At 44.7% G+C, this 23646-nt stretch overlaps 1 protein-coding gene across 3 annotated transcripts in view; it reads right to left on the bottom strand.

Annotated features, from left to right (window-relative positions):
* RAP1GAP2 (RAP1 GTPase activating protein 2) overlaps nt 1-23646 on the bottom strand; it is a 517296-nt gene that overhangs the window by 436985 nt on the left and 56665 nt on the right. Inside the window, exon 1 of one of the 3 annotated variants that reach the window (XM_072138206.1) lies at nt 7890-7981. The exons of the other annotated variants lie outside the window; for them this stretch is intronic. The gene's annotated coding sequence lies outside the window, so the exon portion shown is untranslated. Of the gene's footprint in view, nt 1-7889; nt 7982-23646 lie in introns of those variants that run through there. 3 annotated transcript variants of the gene reach the window in all.

Genomic DNA, 23646 nt, shown 5'->3' with positions numbered 1-23646 from the left:
CTGAGAAACAGACCTAAGGGTGCTTTGGCTATCAACAAGGGAATCTTCTTCCCCCGTCTCTTGTGAGGAGCGCAAAGCTTCCGACTTCATGCTGACCAGAGAGTTTTTCAACAGGCCAAGCAGCGGGATGGTGAGGCTGATGATGGCGGCATCGCCACTGACCATCTGTGTTGACTCCTCAAAGTTACTCAGCACCTGACAGATATCAGATATCCACGTCCACTCCTCATTGTAGACTTGAGGAAGCTGACTGACCTGACTACCAGTTCTGGTGGAAGTTGACATCTGGCAGTCTACAATCGCTCGGCGCTGCTGGTAAACTCTGGATAACATGGTCAGTGTTGAATTCCACCTCGTGGGCACGTCGCACAACAGTCGGTGAGCGGGCAGTTGGAGGCGGCGCTGTGCTGCCCTGAGAGTGGCAGCATCTGTGCTGGACTTTCTGAAATGCGCACAGATGCGGCGCACCTTCGTGAGCAAATCAGACAGATTGGGGTATGTCTTGAGGAAACGCTGAACTATCAGATTTAACACATGGGCCAGGCATGGCACATGTGTCAGTCTGCCGAGTTGCAGAGCCGCAACCAGGTTACGGCCGTTGTCACACACAACCATGCCTGGCTTCAGGTTCAGCGGTGCCAGCCACAGATCAGTCTGCGCCGTGATGCCCTGTAATAGTTCTTGGGCGGTGTGCCTTTTATCGCCTAGGCTCAGCAGTTTGAGCACCGCCTGCTGTCGCTTAGCGACGGCACTGCTGCTGTGCCTAGAGCTACCGACTGATGGCGCCATGCCCACGGATGGTCGTTCGGAGGAGGAGGTGGAGGAGGGGTGGGAGGAGGAGGAGGCATAGTAGGCCTGAAACACCTGGACCGAGGTAGGCCCCGCAATCCTCGGCGTCGGCAGTATATGGCCAGCCGCAGGGTCAGACTCGGTCCCAGCCTCCACCAAGTTAACCCAATGTGCCGTCAGCGATATATAGAGTGGCCCTGCCCGGCAGCACTCGTCCACGTGGACCTTGTCAGAAACGGCGTTGGTCAGGGCACGGATTATGTTGTCTGACACGTGCTGGTGCAGGGCTGGGACGGCACATCGGGAAAAGTAGTGGCGGCTGGGGACCGAATACCGAGGGGCGGCCGCCGCCATGAGGCTGCGAAAGGCCTCGGTCTCTACTAGCCTATAGGGCAGCATCTCCAGGCTTAGCAATCTGGAGATGTGCACATTAAGGGCTTGGGCGTGCGGGTGGGTTGCACTATATTTGCGTTTCCGCTCCAGCGTCTGGGGTATGGAGAGCTGAACGCTGGTGGATGCTGTGGAGGATCGTGGAGGCGACGATGGGGTTTTTGTGGCAGGGTCCTGGGCAGGGGGCTGACTATCAGCTGACACAGGGGAAGGAGCAGTGGTGTGCACGGCCGGAGGTGAACGCGCTTGTTGCCACTGAGTGGGGTGTTTAGCATTCATATGCCTGCGCATACTGGTGGTAGTTAAGCTATTAGTGGTGGAACCCCTGCTGATCCTGGTTTGGCAAATGTGGCACACCACAGTCCGTCGGTCATCCGGTGTTTCCTTAAAGAACCTCCAGACTTCTGAAAATCTAGCCCTCGCCGCAGGAGCCCTCGCCACGGGAGCTTCACTAGTTGACACATTTGGCGCTGATGCACCAGCTCTGGCCCTGCCTCTCCGCCTCGGACTTCCTGCCCTGACAAAAACTTCCCCACTGTCTGACAACCGTGTCTCCTCATCGTCCGACACCTCTTTACACACTTCTTCCAGTACGTCAACAAGGTCATCATCACCCACAGACTGCGACTGGTGGAAAACCTGGGCATCGGAAAATTGCTCATCAGCAACCGGACAAGTGGTTTGTGACTGTGGGAAGGGTCCAGAAAACAGTTCCTCAGAGTATGCCGGTTCAAATGGCAAATTTTGCTGGGAGAGGGCAGACTGGGGGGGAGGAGGCTGAGGTGCAGGAGCTGGAGGAGTGCCGATTTCGGTGACATGAGTGGACTGCGTGGAAGACTGACTGGTGGACAAATTGCTCGAAGCATTGTCGGCAATCCACGACATCACCTGTTCGCACTGTTCTGGCCTCAACAGTGCTCTACCACGAGTCCCAGTAACTTCAGACATGAACCTAGGGAGTGTAGCTCTGCGGCGTTCCCCTGCTCCCTCATAAGCAGGTGGTGTCTCACCCCGCCCAGGACCACGGCCTCTGACCCCTGCAGTAGTTGGACGCCCACGTCCCCGCCCTCGTCCTCTACCCCTAGCCCTCGGGTTAAACATTTTGAAAATAAGAGTTATAACTTTAATTTTTTTTTTAACTTTTTTTTGTGTTTTTTTTTTTTTGTGTGTGTTTTTTAGTTTTTAAAACCAAACGATGCTATCCTATTGCTATGGCTATTTTCTAGCCAAGTATGAAAGCACACTGCTATGCCAGATGAGATGACACTGAGTTATTAAAAAAATAAACGTAAAATAAAAAAGGAAATGGCAGACTGTGCCTAATTGAAATCCAACCCCGGGCCCTAATAAATTTTCCCACTTCGGTCTTTGCGATGGATATGTGCGTCACTAAGCGCAAAACACAGTGGTCGCAAGTCTCACTCCAAATTGCTCACAATTTGCTAGTAGATGCACTGCAGCAACTACAGCCACCAGCAGATCAACCAGAAATCAAATATATATAACGCTACTGTAGGCGTAAGTAAGCCGTTTGGATTCTCCTATGGCTATTTTCTAGCCAAGTATTAAAGCACACTACTATGCCAGATGAGATGACGCTGAGTTATGAAAAAAATAAACGTAAAATAAAAAAGGAAATGGCAGACTGTGCCTAATTGAAATACAACCCCGGGCCCTAATAAATTTTCCTCCTTCGGTCTTTGCGATGGATATGTGCGTCACTAAGCGCAAAACACAGTGGTCGCAAGTCTCACTCCAAATTGCTCACAATTTGCTAGTAGATGCACTGCAGCAACTACAGCCACCAGCAGATCAACCAGAAATCAAATATATATAACGCTACTGTAGGCGTAAGTAAGCCGTTTGGATTCTCCTATGGCTATTTTCTAGCCAAGTATTAAAGCACACTACTATGCCAGATGAGATGACGCTGAGTTATGAAAAAAATAAACGTAAAATAAAAAAGGAAATGGCAGACTGTGCCTAATTGAAATACAACCCCGGGCCCTAATAAATTTTCCCACTTCGGTCTTTGCGATGGATATGTGCATCACTAAGCGCAAAACACAGTGGTCGCAAGTCTCACTCCAAATTGCTCACAATTTGCTAGTAGATGCACTGCAGCAACTACAGCCACCAGCAGATCAACCAGAAATCAAATATATATAACGCTACTGTAGGCGTAAGTAAGCCGTTTGGATTCTCCTATGGCTATTTTCTAGCCAAGTATTAAAGCACACTACTATGCCAGATGAGATGACGCTGAGTTATGAAAAAAATAAACGTAAAATAAAAAAGGAAATGGCAGACTGTGCCTTATTGAAATACAACCCCGGGCCCTAATAAATTTTCCCACTTCGGTCTTTGCGATGGATATGTGCGTCACTAAGCGCAAAACACAGTGGTCGCAAGTCTCACTCCAAATTGCTCACAATTTGCTAGTAGATGCACTGCAGCAACTACAGCCACCTGCAGATCAACCAGAAATCAAATATATATAACGCTACTGTAGGCGTAAGTAAGCCGTTTGGATTCTCCTATGGCTATTTTCTAGCCAAGTATTAAAGCACACTACTATGCCAGATGAGATGACGCTGAGTTATGAAAAAAATAAACGTAAAATAAAAAAGGAAATGGCAGACTGTGCCTAATTGAAATACAACCCCGGGCCCTAATAAATTTTCCCACTTCGATCTTTGCGATGGATATGTGCATCACTAAGCGCAAAACACAGTGGTCGCAAGTCTCACTCCAAATTGCTCACAATTTGCTAGTAGATGCACTGCAGCAACTACAGCCACCAGCAGATCAACCAGAAATCAAATATATATAACGCTACTGTAGGCGTAAGTAAGCCGTTTGGATTCTCCTATGGCTATTTTCTAGCCAAGTATTAAAGCACACTACTATGCCAGATGAGATGACGCTGAGTTATGAAAAAAATAAACGTAAAATAAAAAAGGAAATGGCAGACTGTGCCTTATTGAAATACAACCCCGGGCCCTAATAAATTTTCCCACTTCGGTCTTTGCGATGGATATGTGCGTCACTAAGCGCAAAACACAGTGGTCGCAAGTCTCACTCCAAATTGCTCACAATTTGCTAGTAGATGCACTGCAGCAACTACAGCCACCTGCAGATCAACCAGAAATCAAATATATATAACGCTACTGTAGGCGTAAGTAAGCCGTTTGGATTCTCCTATGGCTATTTTCTAGCCAAGTATTAAAGCACACTACTATGCCAGATGAGATGACGCTGAGTTATGAAAAAAATAAACGTAAAATAAAAAAGGAAATGGCAGACTGTGCCTAATTGAAATACAACCCCGGGCCCTAATAAATTTTCCCACTTCGGTCTTTGCGATGGATATGTGCGTCACTAAGCGCAAAACACAGTGGTCGCAAGTCTCACTCCAAATTGCTCACAATTTGCTAGTAGATGCACTGCAGCAACTACAGCCACCAGCAGATCAACCAGAAATCAAATATATATAACGCTACTGTAGGCGTAAGTAAGCCGTTTGGATTCTCCTATGGCTATTTTCTAGCCAAGTATTAAAGCACACTACTATGCAAGATGAGATGACACTGAGTTATTAAAAAAATAAACGTAAAATAAAAAGAAACTGGCAGACTGTGCCTAATTGAAATACAACCCCGGGCCCTAATAAATTTTCCCACTTCGGTCTTTGCGATGGATATGTGCGTCACTAAGCGCAAAACACAGTGGTCGCAAGTCTCACTCCAAATTGCTCACAATTTGCTAGTAGATGCACTGCAGCAACTACAGCCACCAGCAGATCAACCAGAAATCAAATATATATAACGCTACTGTAGGCGTAAGTAAGCCGTTTGGATTCTCCTATGGCTATTTTCTAGCCAAGTATTAAAGCACACTACTATGCAAGATGAGATGACACTGAGTTATTAAAAAAATAAACGTAAAATAAAAAGAAACTGGCAGACTGTGCCTAATTGAAATCAAACCCCTAATAAATTTTCCCACTTTGGTGTTTGAGGTGGATATGTGTGTCACTAAGAGCTAAACACAACGGTAGCAAGTCCCCCTGCTAATTCCTCACAATATGGTACTAGCTGCACTACTAGTGCCAGCAAGCCCAGCCACAAGCAAATAAAAAAAAAAAGTATAACGTTATTGTAGCCCTAAGAAGGGCTGTTGGGTTGTTGTAGAATCACTCCTGCCTAACAGTAAGCTAATAGAACACCCTAACGCTTTCCCTGACCAGCAGCAGCTCTCTCCCTAGCGGCATCCAGACAGAGAATGATCCGAGCAGCGCGGGCAGCGGCTAGTCTATCCCAGGGTCACCTGATCTGGCCAGCCAACCACTGCTATCGACGTGTAAGGGTACCACGTCATGCTGGGTGGAGTGCAGAGTCTCCTGGCTTGTGATTGGCTCTGTTTCTGGCCGCCAAAAAGCAAAACGGCGGGAGCTGCCATTTTCTCGAGCGGGCGAAATACTCGTCCGAGCAACGAGCAGTTACGAGTACGCTAATGCTCGATCGAGCATCAAGCTCGGACGAGTATGTTCGCTCATCTCTAATATATATGCATTTGAGAGTTATGCCCCTTCCACACTAGCGTTTTTCACGCGCGAGTTCTGCGGGTGCTTTTGACGCGCAGAATTTGCATTGCACTCTGTCCCATTGTTTCCAATGGGTCTTTCCTCATTTGCGTTGTCTTTCACGCACGTGCTTGCGTTTGTTTTGACGTTTTTTTCCGCCCCATTCAAGTCTATGGAGACGCATCAAAAATGCATTGCACTCGCAAGCATTGCAAGTGCAATGCGAGTGCAATGCGTTTTAAATGTATGGGTTGCTAGGTGACATGAATAATTCCCCTGCTCGAGATCGAGCATTTAATTAAAAAAACACAGTGAAGAACAATGAAGAATAGAATAAAAACAGTGAACACAGTGAACACAGGATCATTTAAGTGAAAAACACAGTAAAGAACACAGTGAAGAATAGATTACAGATGTTCTGCACATCTGCTTATTTGTCGGGAGATACGCGCGGAGCGGTGCGAACAAAATAGCATGTGAAGAACACTATATATGTGTGTAAAGAACACATTGCAGGTGTTTCCATACATCTGCAATGTCTTCTTCACACATATATATTGTTCTTCACATGCTATTTTGTTCGCAGCGCTCCGCGCGGATCTCCCGACAAGTAAGCAGATGTGCAGAACATCTGTAATCTATTCTTCACTGTGTTCTTTACTGTGTTTTTCACTTAAATGATCCTGTGTTCACTGTGTTCACTGTTTTTATTCTATTCTTCACTGTTCTTCACATCTGCTAACTTGTCGGAAGATAATATACGCGCGCGGAACAGTGAAGAAAAGATTGTAGATGTTTGCATACATCTGCTATCTTATCAGAAGACATTCTTTTTCAATTAAATAAAACATTTTATTCCCGAACTATGGTCCCTTTGAAAAAGTCCCATTGGCTTAAAAAAACGCGCGTGAAAAACGCACCGAAAACGCAAAAAACCGCGAACAACACGCGCGTGAAAAACGCTAATGACTCCAAGGAAAAATGGAACAAAAACGCAGCCAAAAATGACAGTTTTTCACGCATTGCACCCTGACGTGAAATGCAACGCTAGTGTGGAAGGGGCCTTAGAGTGCAAAAAGCAGCTTACTGAATCTTATTCTACTACAGAAACCCAGTAACATAAGTGTTACAAAGCTTCCATAGCCTTCAACCTAAGTCTTTGTAAATAATATAAGTGCAGGTCTACTGTATGTAAAAATTAACCACGTAAGGCTACATTCATAGCAGCCATAGATGATATATTAAAAGAAATGCACCATCAAAATCAAGCATGATAAACCACAGACACCTACTCATAGATCCAGGCATCGTGACCTTGATCATCTTCTTATATTTCTTATACAAATGTGTTATCCTTCCTTCTAAAATCCACTTTAAAATTATTCTAATGAGCCAAAAGTGCTATGAATGGTGTTACCAGAGCCCTTCCGTGCTGTCGCTTCACAGGCTGTTAGACTGTGCAGGAACACTTCCGCCACTGCCACTGTGTGAGATTACACCAGACAGAGGGAAGGGGCTCCAAAGGAGCAGGGTGGAGGGTGTGAAGTGCTCCTGCACAGTGTAACCGCCTGTGAAGCTAGAGTACAGAGGCTTTGGTAGTGCCTTCCAGAGCCCTTCAGACTCACTTGCATAATTGTGAACATTGATTTTAGAAGGAAGGAGGCCATGCATAACAAATATAAGAAGATTACCACAGTCATGGTTCCCTTAGTTTATCATGCTGGATTTAAATTTTTGGCTAAAATTGCTGAAAAAATCTCAAGCAATCCTTATTGTATAATCTATTCCTTTATTTCTATGAGGGAACAGCAGAAAAGAAAAATAAAGACTAATGTGAACTCAGCCTTATGTAGTCAGATGATTCTACATGGGGGGCTCAACTCCTGAAGGAGCAAGAGAAGAAGGTTGACCTCAGGGTCAGCCAATATCACGTCAAACCTAAGGTGTCACCCCTCATCCCAGCAGTGTCACTGCAGACGTCTGATGATTTGTGTGACTTAGAGAGAAATTGCAGCTGTCAGATACACGCCAAGAGCGATAGATGAGAAAAGAATGGAATGCATTTCCCTCTCATTATTAAAAGAAACACAAAGATTAAGACTCAAAGGCATAAGACAGGACTGACCTGGTATTCAGCTAATGTGCGAGGAGAGAAGGCTGTCACATCAGGATACCGCTGGACCATGACGCGGCTGTCGACAAGGCGCTGCGGCTGTGCATTAGTTTGCATTTATCAAAGTGAAATATTGCAGCGTGTACGAGAGTGATCTGCATTACAAGACACCGAACGGCGATCTGTCTCTAAATCAAACGTCTCCCGATCGTATCCCAGACTAATGCCCAGGTAATTGGTTTACTAGGTGCTAAAACAGCAGCAATCAGAGACTTGTGATTGATCTCACATACTTCATGTCATTCTTCACCGTGTCACATCAGAATTGTATCCAGCGCCAAAGTCACCATGATATCACAAGTGAATTACACTACACAATTATTTTCCTCTTCGGTCACATCAATGACTCCTTGAGAAGAGGAAACATCTCCGTGTATCATGGATGAAACAACAATAAATCAGACGTTTTAAGGCGATATTATGCTTTTAGTATTCCATGAATGTTTCTTCCACCAGTAATATCACAAGGGCATTGAGTCTGTCACCTCCCGAAAATTCTATGTCCTCTCTCATATCAATTACAGAACATCAGAACATCAGAGGTGTACCGATCACCATGATCCCTAGCATCTGCAGGAACACAGACACCATAGTAGATAGATAGAAGTGTGCCGCCACCTAACTTACCTTATTTTTTTTATTAAACATGATTTGCCCCAGAAAACTTAACAATAGATGTTGTCACAGCTTATCTCCGTCTCCTCCCTGTACAATGACCTCTATATAGATAACACTGACCCATCATTACATCACTACTGACAATAGATGATGTCACAGCTTATCTCCTCCCCCTCCCTGTACAATGCCCTCTATATAGATAACACTGACCCATCATTACATCACTACTGACAATAGATGATGTCACAGCTTATCTCCTCCTCCTCCCTGTACAATGACCTCTATATAGATAACACTAACCCATCATTACATCACTACTGACAATAGATGATGTCACAGCTTATCTCCTCCCCTCCCTGTACAATGACCACTATATAGATATCACTGACCCATCATTACATCACTACTGACAATAGATGATGTCACAGCTCATCTCCTCCCCTCCCTGTACAATGATCTCCATATAGATAACACTGACCCATCATTACATCACTACTGGCAATAGATGATGTCACAGCTTATCTCCTCCTCCCTGTACAATGACCTCTATATAGATAACACTGACCCATCATTACATCACTACAGACAATAGATGATGTCACAGCTTATCTCCTCCCCCTCTCTGTACAATGACCTCTATATAGATAATACTGATCCATCATTACATCACTACTGACAATAGATGATGCCACAGCTTATCTCCTTCCCCTTCCTGTACAATGACCTCTATATAGATAACATTGACCCATCATTACATCACTACTGGCAATAGATGATGTCACAGCTTATCTCCTCCTCCCTGTACAATGACCTCTATATAGATAACACTGACCCATCATTACATCACTACAGACAATAGATGATGTCACAGCTTATCTCCTCCCCCTCTCAGTACAATGACCTCTATATAGATAACAATGACCCATCATTACATCACTACTGACAATAGATGATGTCACAGCTTATCTCCTCCCCCTCCCTGTACAATGACCTCTATATAGATAACACTGATCCATCATTACATCACTACTGACAATAGATGATGTCACAGCTTATCTCCTCCCCCTCCCTGTACAATGACCTCTATATAGATAACACTGATCCATCATTACATCACTACTGACAATAGATGATGTCACAGCTTATCTCCTCCCCCTCCCTGTACAATGACCTCTATATAGATAACACTGATCCATCATTACATCACTACTGACAATAGATGATGTCACAGCTTATCTCCTCCCCCTCCCTGTACAATGTCCTCTATATAGATAACATTGACCCATCATTACATCACTACTGACAATAGATGATGTCACAGCTTATCTCCTCCCCCTCCCTGTACAATGACTGCTATATAGATAACGCTGACCCATCATTACATCACTACTGACAATAGATGATATCACAGATTATCTCCTCCTCTCTGTACAATGACCTCTATATAGATAACACTGACCCATCATTACATCACTACTGACAATAGATGAGGTCACAGCTTATCTCCTCCTCCTCCCGGTACAATGACCTCTATATAAGTAACACTGACCCATCATTACATCACTACTGACAATAGATGATATCACAGCTTATCTCTTCCTCCTTCCTGTACAATGACCTCTATATAGATAACACTGATCCATCATTACATCACTACTGACAATAGATGATGTCACATATTATCTCCTCCTCCTCCCTGTACAATGACCTCTATATAGATAACACTAACCCATCATTGCATCACTACTGACAATAGATGATGTCACAGCTTATCTCCCCCTCCTCCCTGTATAATGACCTCCATATAGATAACACTGACTCATCATTACATCACTGCAGACAATAGATGATGTCACAGCTTATCTCCGTCTCCTCCCTGTACAATGACCTCTATATAGATAACAATGACCCATCATTACATCACTAATGACAATAGATGATGTCACAGCTTATCTCCTCCCCTTCCTGTAAAATGACCTCTATATAGCTAACACTGACCCATCATTACATCACTACTGACAATAAATAATGTCATAGCTTTTCTCCTGCTGCTTCCTGCACAATGACCTCTATATAGATGAGGTCCCATTAACTCTGGCCGTGTGGGGACATATATATCTGGCCGAAATACGTCCCCACAGACGGCTAAGGCAACCCGGCAGTGCTACGGTGCCGTACAGTGCACGGGAGAAAGTAGAAGGTGCTCTATCTTACCCCCTGTAAAAACAATGAACCTCTTATACTCATCCACCAAGGTACTCCTGTTGACCCAATGTGCCATCCCAACCGGGTTCATGTTTGTTTAGGAAGGGTGCTGGTGTCATCGTGACCACTACTACATGCTACAACTGTAAATTTTTTTCAAATCCTGGACAATCCCATTGATGAAATAATAAAATCAATTTTATTCAGTTCACTTTTCCTCCAATAGCCTGAACTATTGGGTTCATACGGGTAATAAGGGTAATACGGTTTCATCCATTTATCCGCCTTGTGCAAAAATTTTAATCTTCCCATCAGCCGATTCCGGCAGTGGATTTTTTTTTAACTAATCGATAATGTTATATTTAGCTACTCGAATGTAACTTTTCTGTTTCCTTGTTAAGGCCATGGTACTTGTTATGGTTAACTGCTAGTAAGGGTCCATCTGTGCAAAGGTGCGACATACAGTATTAGTGGTGTGAATTTTGCTTGCCTATTCACCAGGACAATTCCTGACATCCTTTTTCATCACAAGTTCACAAGATCGCGCTTTGCTGTATGTTTTTACTCTGTCACATCATTCTCAACATGATCTGAACACCATTGCATAACAAACCCAACAATGTTGGCAGTTTATAAAATCTTGGCTCCCCCTAGTCTAACATTCGATTACCGTATATGCTACACTACGTAAATGTACACCCTAAATTACTGTATCTATTTATCTATTTGCTTGTATCTATCTGTAAGTGTTGTAGCTATTATTAAGAGTCCATGAGACTCGAAACGCGTCAGAAGTTCCTTCCATATTCCTCTGCATGAAGCTGGTCGATTCTATCGATGTATGAAATAAAGGATTTGATTTTTCATATGTTTCATCGTGGATCGGCTGGTCAAAATCTTTTATTGTGGACTATATGCTGCACTATGAGTTTACATGTATTACCTTATAGGGAAGCCCAATTGTGAAAAGGCATTTGTGTGAGGGGATTCAGCATAGCGTAACTAGGAGAGGAAGTGCCCCATTATAGACTTCTGATTGAGGTCTCTCCTACCCCCTTAAAATCATATACATATTTGTACACATGTGAGTAGCAATCACATGCATTTATATATGTATATACACACACATTTATATACTTATATACACTCGTGAAAAGTCTATGTGGCATAACAATGTTCCCCCCAAAAAACAGGTGCCGGCCAACAAAGCCTGCTAAAGACTTTACATCCAATTTTTATAAATAAATGGCAGCAAATCCAAAGTTCAGCGAGGAAACCAAGTGGGGTTTATTCCGAGGCTGAAACGTAGCCATGAAATGAACCCTACTTGCTTTCTTCACTGAACTTTGGATGTGCTGCCATTTTAGAAATATATATATATATATATATTGTAGACATCTCACTGGAGAAGTGCTCGAGGGGGTGTACATCTCACCTAGGTTGCTACGTAGTGTGAGATGGTAAGTCCAGGATTGACCTGTTGCTCAGCAGTATTATGCTGCTGAGTTGTTGTTTAATCTTGCCGGGCCTGGATTTACAGGGAGTGGCAGGTAGGTTTGGTAGTGGGACTTGCCACTCCCTCCCCTCGATCCAGTTCGGGTTTTGGATCAGGTGAGCTCTGCTCCTAATCAGCCTGTGAAGGTAAAAGCTTTCCAAAGCTTACAGGTCCAGCCCCCTCCCCCTCTCAGCCACGAAACAGCCTATGTGGGTTTGGAGGAAGTTGCGAAGGCAGCCACTGCGGGAGCTAAAACTCACCCTGCGATATCCCGGCTAAAGACGCTGTGTTTGTGAGTGTCAGATAGGAGAGACAACCTGTTAGTAAGCGCCCAGACGGGTAGGTCTTTTGTTTGAATTTTTTTAAAAGCACGGTGTTGCTGTATTTATGTTTGCTGGACTGTTTATGCTAAAAATAAACGCCAAGTTTATCTTTTATACATCTACGTCTGCTGTGAACTGTGTCCTAACACACCATCCCCCGGGAAGATCCCTACAATTGGTGGAGGATGCGGGCAAAACGGTTGCTAGGGGCAACGGTGTGTATCAACTTGGCTACAGCTGCTTATGTCCTGGGTGAAGACTGCTACTTCACTCCAAAAACAGACAAGCGCCATGGAGGAGATGTGGAAGCAGTTTATGCAAGTGAATTTGCAACAGCAGCAGGCTCAGACAGCGGCTAACCTGCGCCATGAACAAGCAATGGCTCAACAACAAAAACTCATCGAGCTCCTGATAGCTAAGCAAGAGGCGTCTGCAGAGGCTAATCCACAGCCAGCGGTGACAGCCGCTCCAGAGACTTTTTATGTGAGACGGGCTGTGCAGCGAGCGCTGCAAAAGATGACTGCTGAGGACGATGTTGAGGCCTACCTAACTGTCTTTGAGCGTGTGCCTGAGCGAGAGAAGTTACCAGCTGCTGAGTGGGCAGAGGTCATTGCGCCCTATTTAACAGGTGAACCTCAAAAGGCCTACTATGACCTCAGTGAGCAGGAGGTCAAGGACTATACTCGGCTAAAAGCAGAGATACTTGCCCGACTAGGAGTTACCGCTGCTGTCCGTGCCCGGAGGGTACGCAACTGGAACTACAGTCTGGACAAATCTGCGAGGTCCCAGATGTATGACCTGATCCACTTGGCAAGAAAGTGGTTGGAGCCAGACACCTCTACTCCTGCACAGATCCTAGAGAGGGTCGTGATGGATCGCTACCTCCGAGCACTGCCTGCTGACCTGCAACGCTGGGTGGGACAAGGTGATCCTAAGAATGCAGACGAGCTTGTCAACCTTGTGGAGAGGTTCCAAGCGACTGAGGACTACCTCCGTGATGTTCCTGCAGCTTCTTCACCTCCCCGGAGTGCCAGGTCTGTGCCGTCAGCTGGTAAGAGACTTCCATCGATTGGGGGAGTGTGGAGGGGTGCTGATCGAGGGAAAAGGGCTCAAGAGGTATCTCAGGGGCAAAAGACTGGCGTTGGACCCGGGTGGCCAAGTGGCCCTAAAAAGGACTCCCTGCCAGGGAGACCAGGCCCTATCCAGTGCTGGAGATGCCATGAGGTGGGACACGTGTCTGCCCATTGCCCCCTTACCTCTGAGCCAATGGAGTGTGACGCTAGCCGGCGTCAGTCGCTATTTGCGGAACCATCTTGTGTTGCAGTTCCTGGACTAGAGACTGAACCGCAAGTCTGCAACATTACCATTAATGACTTCCCTGTTAAGGCGTTGCTGGACTCAGGAAGCCTTGTAACCTTGGTGCATGCCAGCCTGGTGGCTGGGAACTTTGGGTCAAAAAAACACATGAGTGTGGTTTGCATACATGGTGATACAAAAGTTTACCCTATAGTGCTGGCTAAAGTCGGGACTGAACTAGGCTCCGTACAGTTTGAAGTGGGTGTGGTTAAAAACCTCATGCATAATGTAATATTGGGACGAGACTTTCCGTTGTTTTGGGCTTTATGGGGAAAAAGAAAAACCCCCGAAAGGAGTGAGTATACCCCTAGGGATGTGGCATTACCCACTGTAAATGATAAAACTGTGCAGGATGAAAGTGATGCTTTTCCTTTACAGGTCCTGGCTGGAGAGGAGGAGGAAGCTCCTCCCACTGAGCAAAAGATACCAGACTTAGAGGTGTCTAGGGTTAATTTTGGGACTGCCCAAATGCAGGACCCCACTCTTAAAAATGCGAGAGAGCAGGTTACTGTTTTGAATGGGGTACCTCAGGAACCAGATGCTGAGAATAAATTTCCACATTTTTCCGTGACTAATGATTTCTTCTATAGAGTCACTAAAATTAATGATGAACTTGTGGAACAGCTTCTGGTCCCTAAGCCGTACCGGCGTCAGGTGCTTGACATGGCACATAACCATGTTCTTGGGGGACACTTGGGGACTGAAAAAACGCGGGAGAGAGTCCTCCAGAGGTTTTACTGGCCTGCAATTTATGATGACATTAAAAAATACTGCGAGTCATGCCCCACATGTCAGCTTAGCGCCCCAGTGTCTCATTTTCGTAGTCCTTTGGTGTCGCTCCCCATTATAGAGGTGCCTTTTGAGCGTATTGCCATGGATTTAGTGGGTCCCATTGTAAAATCGGCTAGAGGACACCAGTACATTTTGGTTGTCTTAGACTATGCGACCCGCTATCCTGAGGCTGTGCCCTTAAGAAACACTGCATCTAAAACAATTGCCCGGGAGATGTTTTATATGTTCTCTAGGACTGGGATTCCCAAAGAAATCCTGACGGACCAAGGTACGCCCTTTATGTCCAAGGTGATGAAGGAGCTATGTAAGCTATTTAAAATCACACCTATACGCACCTCTGTATATCACCCCCAGACAGACGGATTGGTGGAGAGGTTTAATAAAACCCTCAAACATATGTTGAAGAAAGTGGTAGAAAAAGATGGTCGTGATTGGGATCACTTGTTACCTTACCTGATGTTTGCTGTGAGGGAAGTTCCCCAAGCGTCCACAGGGTTCTCTCCCTTTGAGTTGGTCTATGGTCGTCACCCTAGGGGTCTATTAGATATTGCAAAGGAGACATGGGAGAGTGAGTCCACCCCATTCAAAAGTGTTATCGAACATGTAGCACAAATGCAGGACCGTATAGCCACTGTAATGCCCCTAGTAAGGGAACACCTCCAGAGGGCGCAAGAGAGCCAAAGTAGAATTTACAACCGTTCTGCGAGAATCAGGACATTTAACCCAGGTGACAGGGTTCTCATACTAGTTCCCACTATAGAGAGTAAATTCCTAGCGAAGTGGCAAGGTCCCTATGAAATTGTTGAAAAGGTCAGTGAGGTAAACTATAAGGTGCACCAACCAGGTAGAAGGAAGCCTTTCCAAGTTTATCACATAAACTTGATCAAATCCTGGAAAGACAGGGAATCCTTGGTGGCAACAAATCCTGGTAATAATTGGTCACAACCAATCCCTTCGGTCAAGGTTGGTGATACCCTATCAGGGTCACAGAAACAGGAGGCTAAGGAGTTTTTGCAGAAAAACAAAGACAAGTTTTCTGACCTTCCAGGGCGTACACACCTCATCCGTCATCACATTGAAACTGGGCCTAGAAGCAGAGTAAACCTCAAGCCCTATAGGATACCAGAAGCACGCAGAGAGGCAGTGTCGGCTGAGGTGAAACGTATGCTTGACCTGGGAGTGATTGAAGTTTCACAGAGTGAATGGTCCAGTCCGATTGTGCTAATCCCAAAGCCCAATGGAACTTGGAGGTTCTGTAACGATTTCAGAAGGTTGAATGAGATCTCCAAGTTCGATGCTTATCCTATGCCCAGGGTAGATGAGCTGATTGAAAAGATGGGTAATGCCAGGTACATAACCACCCTCGATCTCACAAAGGGCTACTGGCAGATTCCCCTTACTGATGAGGCTAAAGAGAAAACTGCATTCTCCACCCCTGAGGGGTTATTCCAGTATGTAGTGATGCCATTCGGGTTACATGGAGCACCTGCGACTTTTCAGAGGTTGATGGACTTGATTCTGCGTCCACATCGTGATTATTCAGCTGCCTACCTCGATGATGTGGTCATTTTTAGTCCCGATTGGGAAAGTCACCTCTGTAAGGTACAGGTTGTGTTGAATGCCATAAGTGATGCAGGGTTGACCATAAATGCCGAGAAATGTGCACTAGCCCTAGAAGAGGCCAAGTACCTAGGTTACATTATTGGGAGGGGTTTGATTAAGCCACAGTTAAATAAAATTGAGGCAATACAGAATTGGCCTAGACCCCTGTCAAAGAAACAGGTCAGAGCTTTCCTGGGTATTACGGGCTATTACCGTAGGTTTGTGCCGAACTTTGCCTCAGTTGCAGCCCCGCTAACTGACTTGACAAAGGGCGGAAAGTCAGCAATGGTGACGTGGACTCCAGAGGCCGAGAAGGCTTTCCAAAGCCTTAAGTCTTCTCTGTGCCAACAACCTGTGCTAGTTACCCCCGATTTCAGGCGAGAATTTCTGGTCCAGACAGATGCCTCTAACACAGGGTTAGGTGCAGTTCTCTCACAGGTGGTGAATGGTGAGGAGCATCCGGTGATGTACTTGAGTAGGAAGTTAACCCCGGCCGAGAAGAATTATGCTATTGTGGAGCGTGAATGTCTGGCAGTGAAGTGGGCCCTAGAATCCCTGAAGTATTACTTGCTAGGCAGGAAATTCAAGTTAGTGACAGACCATGCCCCCCTAACATGGATGAAACTAAACAAGGAGAAAAATGCAAGGGTGACTAGATGGTTTCTGTCCCTACAAAATTTCAATTTCACTGTGGAACACAGACCAGGGAAATTACAGGCGAATGCTGATGCACTGTCAAGGGTACATTGTCTGTGGGGACAAAATGCTCAGCCCTCCGGTCTGAAAAAGAGGGGGGGGATATGTAGACATCTCACTGGAGAAGTGCTCGAGGGGGTGTACATCTCACCTAGGTTGCTACGTAGTGTGAGATGGTAAGTCCAGGATTGACCTGTTGCTCAGCAGTATTATGCTGCTGAGTTGTTGTTTAATCTTGCCGGGCCTGGATTTACAGGGAGTGGCAGGTAGGTTTGGTAGTGGGACTTGCCACTCCCTCCCCTCGATCCAGTTCGGGTTTTGGATCAGGTGAGCTCTGCTCCTAATCAGCCTGTGAAGGTAAAAGCTTTCCAAAGCTTACAGGTCCAGCCCCCTCCCCCTCTCAGCCACGAAACAGCCTATGTGGGTTTGGAGGAAGTTGCGAAGGCAGCCACTGCGGGAGCTAAAACTCACCCTGCGATATCCCGGCTAAAGACGCTGTGTTTGTGAGTGTCAGATAGGAGAGACAACCTGTTAGTAAGCGCCCAGACGGGTAGGTCTTTTGTTTGAATTTTTTTAAAAGCACGGTGTTGCTGTATTTATGTTTGCTGGACTGTTTATGCTAAAAATAAACGCCAAGTTTATCTTTTATACATCTACGTCTGCTGTGAACTGTGTCCTAACACACCATCCCCCGGGAAGATCCCTACAATATATATATATATATATATATATATACACACATACAGCATATACTGGGTAAACAGGATCGTAATCCGCTCTAACCCCAGGTGCACAGTCTCGAGGAACACCTTCCACTCCCCTAGGAGTAGACACTTGGAAAAAAATTCCAAAAAGTTAATATATTCTTTATTGGTTATGGGTAAAAGCATTGATCACATTCAGACACCTAGCAGGGTGATGCCATCTGACGCGTTTCAGTCCTAAATCAGTTTATATTCACTTTTAAACTGACAAGTGAGTGTGGGATGGAATTTGCCTCCAAGTACATACCGAATATACATACATACAGCATAGGCATACATACAGTAGAGACAAGCCACATATACATATACCATATACATCCATGCAGCATATACACATCACATTTAGAGCATATATACATCATATACACACAGCAAATACACACATACATACAATATCATATACAGAAATACAGTATATACGCTCCCAATACACACCCCATACCCAAGATGTCGAGGCCCCCTAACACAGTGGACCCCATAGCGGCTGCTATGGCTGCTACTCCTGTAGTTACAATCCTGAAAGGTTACTATAGCCTGAGCATTCAAAAATGTTTATTGAATCCATTATACATTCCTTATATCATTTTATAGCTAAACATTTTACCTTTTCAATAACCCACTTTAAGTTTTTTATGTCAAAGCTATTAGTGTATAGGTGATATATGTTAGACAGTAATGGTCATACTAATCTATTGACCAATAGAGAACAGATGGTTTTGTCAGAGAGCTATAATTAGAAATCTCAATTTGCTTTGTTGTGTTAGATAATAATCCTTTTGCAAATGTTATTGTGACTATGTGTGAAATACCCAGAAGGCATCTTAATCAGACTTCCAGTAATGTTGACAAGGTGGCAATGACTCACTAGAGGACTCTAAATATGAAATCGAGCAGTTTCTCAACTTCTCAGAAATAAGGTGAAAGGTATACGATATAAGAGACTATGAGAAAACGTGGTTATAACCGACTATGGGATTTGGAACCATCGTGTCTGATTAGTTTTTTCACTACTCCCAGGGTTGTTGCCAACGTAATCCCCATATTCATCCCTGTGCAGGGAACTAGTTTGCTGTAACAGCACCATGTGGTTGATATGTATGGCTGACCTAAGTATATAAATGTGTAACTATATGAGTGCATAAATGTGCGTGATTGTAACTCACGTGTATGTACAAATATGTATATTTTTTTAAGAGGAAAGGAGGGCCCCATTTAGAAGTCAGTAACGGGGCCCTGCCTCTCCCGGTTACGCTTCTGCATCAGAAGTCAGGGTTCAGTCCGATATCCAGGTTCAGCTAACCACCAACCCACTTAAGTAAAAAACAAGGATACCTGCACTGGCTATAAAATTAGGACTATTAGGTTCGGATAAACGCTATACCACTAACGGATCTACAATGATTTAAACATCAGTGTGCACGATGCACTAACCTGTAAGTGGTACCCCTCCTGTGTGGGAAGTTTGATTCCTTCCGTTTAGTGAGGTTTTGTCCCGTAGGTCTTGTAAATCTCATGTAGAGCAATAATCTTTTCGTGAGGTGTATTTCACTTCGGATAGCGTTTCCAAGCCAAGTAGTAATCCACAAAATGCAGATCAGCACGCGAGCCCCAGCCGGTGGCTTCGCTGTATCTGACTAACAAGGTACCGGTGACGTCACCCTAGGTACAGTCCGTCTGGTGATACAAAAGGGTTTTCCACCGACGCGTTGTGGAGAGCTCCGGCTCTCTTCCTCAGGGTTGAATTCCTAACCACCAACCCCCTAATGGCAACTGCTCTCGCCATGCACGCCGCCATTCACAGCATGTAAAGGATAACACCTGCGATCAGTGCAGGACCCATTTAAGGGAAACCTATCATCAGGTTCATAGTAACGTTCCAAGCCCCAAGCTAACTTAACCTTTTCCTATAGGCAACTAGGGGCTTGGGGTAGAAGACTGGACTGTTACAAAAGCTTGAGGAGCACGTTGAGGACATGCAGTTAAGTGGGATGACAGAGGTTAGTGGGGCATGGAGAAGTCTTTGTTTCCAATGCCCATAGAGGCTACTCCACACACCAGTAGCCTCTGTCAAAAATTTAACATATTGTGACAAACTGAGAGCTTTTTGGGAAGAGTCTGTGGACCCTCTGGACCACCGCGGGAGGTGATGGAGCTAGCCGCAACCCGGGACCGGAGTCTTATTGGCACCTGGTCTCCGCCAGAGCCCGCCGCAAAGCGGTGTGGTGTTGCTGTGGCGGGGTGCCACCAGGTCGTTCCACATGTGTGACTAGGCCTGCGGTGGCAGCCAAGGTAGTACGGCAGGAAATGCAGGAAACAGTCCAAACCTGAGATGACAGCAGGAAAACAAGGATGCTGAAGATCCGGCAAAGCAGGAAGGGAGGTGCCGGATTATAAGGGCAGCTGGATTAAGGAGCTCCAATCAAGAGGACGCTGGCCCTTTAAGTCCAGGAGAGCCGGCGTGTGCACGCCCTAGGAGCAGGAGTGCACGGCCTAGCAGGAGCACAGCCAGTAGCGTGGAGAGGTGAGCCCAGGGCGGGGAGAGGCACATCGGCAACAGAGACCGCAGCACCGAGAGGGGCACGGTTGTGCCCACGATCCGTGGCATGGATCGCGGGGACATCCGTGACACATATTAGGTAGATAAAGTGTAACTTAGATTAGAAGGTAATATAGGATTAGCACCACAAAAATCCACAAAAATTATCTGATGGGAGTACATTGTGTCCGTGCCCCCTATTACTTGTATCAGTGTTCATTCCTATAGGATTATGTAAATTTAATTAGGGCATGGAACATTACTAGCCAACTACTTTACCCTACATTTCTTCATGTGCCACAACTTAGGCTACTAGTCTGGGTAGATAGTAGCTTAACTTGTGGCACATGAGGACCCCCCCCCCCTTTCTATCGTAAGTGGGACAGGTTTGTTTGACGATGCTCCGCCACTGTGGCACTGCGTCTTTTTCTTTCTCCAGTCCTCTGCATGATGTTTTGCACAAAGGGGGTGAAACTTAAATACCAAAAATTACCTGGAGGAGTCACTAGGAAGCGTGGGTATGGGTGTATAAGGGCCAGCATAGCCGCTATAGAGGGACAGTTGCTGGGTATTGTCCTTGTAGGGGCAGCAGCTATGATGGGGATGCGAGGAGTCAGCTTTTAGGACAGGGAAAAAAGGGAACTCCCAGCGACTGCCACCCGCTCCTGGCCCCGCGGCTACATGTCCAGTCTGTGGTAAAATCGTTTCACATTTTCTATTTCCTATTTCCTCTAAGTATACTCAGAGACTGTTTTTGGATATATTGAATAATGAGGAACAAGCCAAAGTCAAGGAAGGAATACACTCTTTGTAATAAGATAGGCTGGATAAGTATAAAAAATGAAGATGATGAACTTTTCATTAATTTTTTTGGTATCCATTATAAATTGATGTGTTTTGTGACAGTAGACTTACTGTAGCTACATATAAAATGATGACATCTGAATTTGTTAGCAGTTGAGCATTTGGGATGATGCCGTCTACTTTCCCTAAATTAGCTACCGTAAGTGTAGACACTGCTGATATCTATGCAGAATTGACACCACAAGGCCTCTAGCTGGTAGAGTCCACTAAGTTGTCAATTTAGATTTATCACTATATTGGGTATAAAGACTAAAAAATCTAATTAGGATGGGATGGACTAGAAAAAAAAACCGATGCTTTGGAATAAAAGGTCAAGCATGGTCCAGTGTGTATGTTTTTTAAAGGTGCCTTAACTGAGGGCTCCGGTCAATCTTCTCAAATGTTACTACGGTTACGGTGTACCTGCACTAAGCGGAAACAACATAAAAATAGATCCAAGGTCACTAAGATTTTTACTAAGACTCTACGAAAGGGAGTTGTGAATTTCCAAGGGCACGTTGTGTAGTAATGCAGGTAATGCAGTTCTTTGTATCTCTAAGAAAATGTGTATAAATTGTGATATTTTTATAAAATAACATTTTTAGTTGTCAGGCAAAGAAAAAAAATATTCAGGGATTGGACCTGGACATATAAGCACTTATATGATATGTGACAAAACGGGGGCCGTAGAGTGCTGCATATCCATAACAGGCACACATATCCAACTAGCAACCCATTGTAACAGACTTTCTCAAGATCTATCAGATGGGTCCTAGCAGCAATGAAACGCTCATCTTTAGAAGCCAACCTAAGAGTTTATGCCAAGTGTTACCTCTATCTTAGCCATTAATAAGAAAACTGCCAAAAAAACCTTCAGAATCCCAGCAGCATGTAGGAGATGTTTATTTTGCGGTTGTCAGTCAACTGGTGTTGAGTGGACCTCAATTTCATTAGAAGGTTGGCTGTGGGTTTGGTTCAACTTCCCCTAGTCCTGCTGGAACTCCTTAAATGCTGCTGACAAAATTGAAATTGGTGCAGCCTTGCCTACCAGTACTGGCATGCCAGGGCTGGACAGCCCACCATTTTGGGGAGGATGGTCCCTCCCCGATGATTTCTCCCCAAAACGGCAGCATGTTGGTGTTGGCACACATGCAGCCTTAGCAATGAAATGCCGGCAGCATTTAAAAAGTCAACACCCGCAATCGGTGACAGCACCAATCGCAGGTGTTACTAGTGGGGGTTTGGGTCGGGGTTCAGTTAACAGACCCAAACAGATATTTAAAATCTGTGTTCGGTGGAGTATATGGTTCTGCTCATCACTTGTCATAATATTGTGCTATTACCTCCATCAGAGCTACAGGATTCTACTGTCCCAGGTACCTTTATGTCACCCTCTTGACATATACAGTTAATTCTTTTTGTTAGGTATGGATATATGCATTATTGGTTGTCTGAAAGTTGTTTAGGACCTAACTTGTACTTTATTATAATATTATCCCTTTCAACAAATCTATATTGGGACCACGTCACTGATCTTATAGCGGTGGTGTGTGTGCTATAGAAATATTTGTGGTCTAAAATGATATTTTACAGGATAATATAGTCCCCTCCTTAATAAACGTACTATGTACCATAATGGAAGTCTAAGTGCCCTCATAAATTAAACTAACAATCCTCTTGAAAAATGTATCTAATTTTTCCTCCTTTTAAGAAAAAGGATAACCAGCATTCACGCATATTTTTTACCCTGATCTACCGTATTCTAGGTGCTCCTTAAACAAAAAATGTATTTACAAATAAAACTGATAGTCTGAGTGCTCCAAAAACACTCTAAATCTAAAAAATACAGGGACTAACAAAAGGATAACAAAGTTTTAAACATTTGACTTTCAGGCTGTGCTAGTAGCCTAGATAAGAAATGCCCGGATCAAGGAAGCACAAGTACAGCACTAGAAGTCTCTCATGTCTACTCCTGACGTCTCCTGTGGTCAGCAGCTACTGGGCTGCATGGAGAATCCTACTTTAGGATCCAGTCTCTTCAGCCTCTCTTCTGAGAAACTGCCTCATCTAGCACATCAATAGTGGTCTCTCGGCCAAAAAAATTGCCAAACTGCATCATGTGCCATGATAGCCAAACATCTATCTTATCTATAGACAAGCCCTCTCCATGCACCCGCACCCGACGTGTGACGTACTATTACATCACATGTCGGGAAGGGGTTAAGGGTTATGTCAGTGTCTTCTGGGGCAATTGTTATTTTTTGGTGTACTAAGAATTTCATTTGCATAAGTCTGAAAACCAAATGACTTTTACTTGTGGTATGATTTAGGATCTGGTAGACTACCTTTCAATGGGAAACAGATGCAAAGACTCATTATTCCTAATGTTCCAATTTAAAAAGACATTCATGATTTCTAACTTACAACATGATTTTATTTGGAATGCAAGTAGCAACATTAAAAAAACACATAGAACATA

This window comes from Engystomops pustulosus, chromosome 2, assembly GCF_040894005.1.
Source record: "Engystomops pustulosus chromosome 2, aEngPut4.maternal, whole genome shotgun sequence".
In the NCBI taxonomy this organism is placed as follows: domain Eukaryota; kingdom Metazoa; phylum Chordata; class Amphibia; order Anura; family Leptodactylidae; genus Engystomops; species Engystomops pustulosus.
The sequence above is the reverse complement of the archived record's forward strand: the minus strand, read 5'-3'. Positions and strand labels throughout refer to the sequence as shown.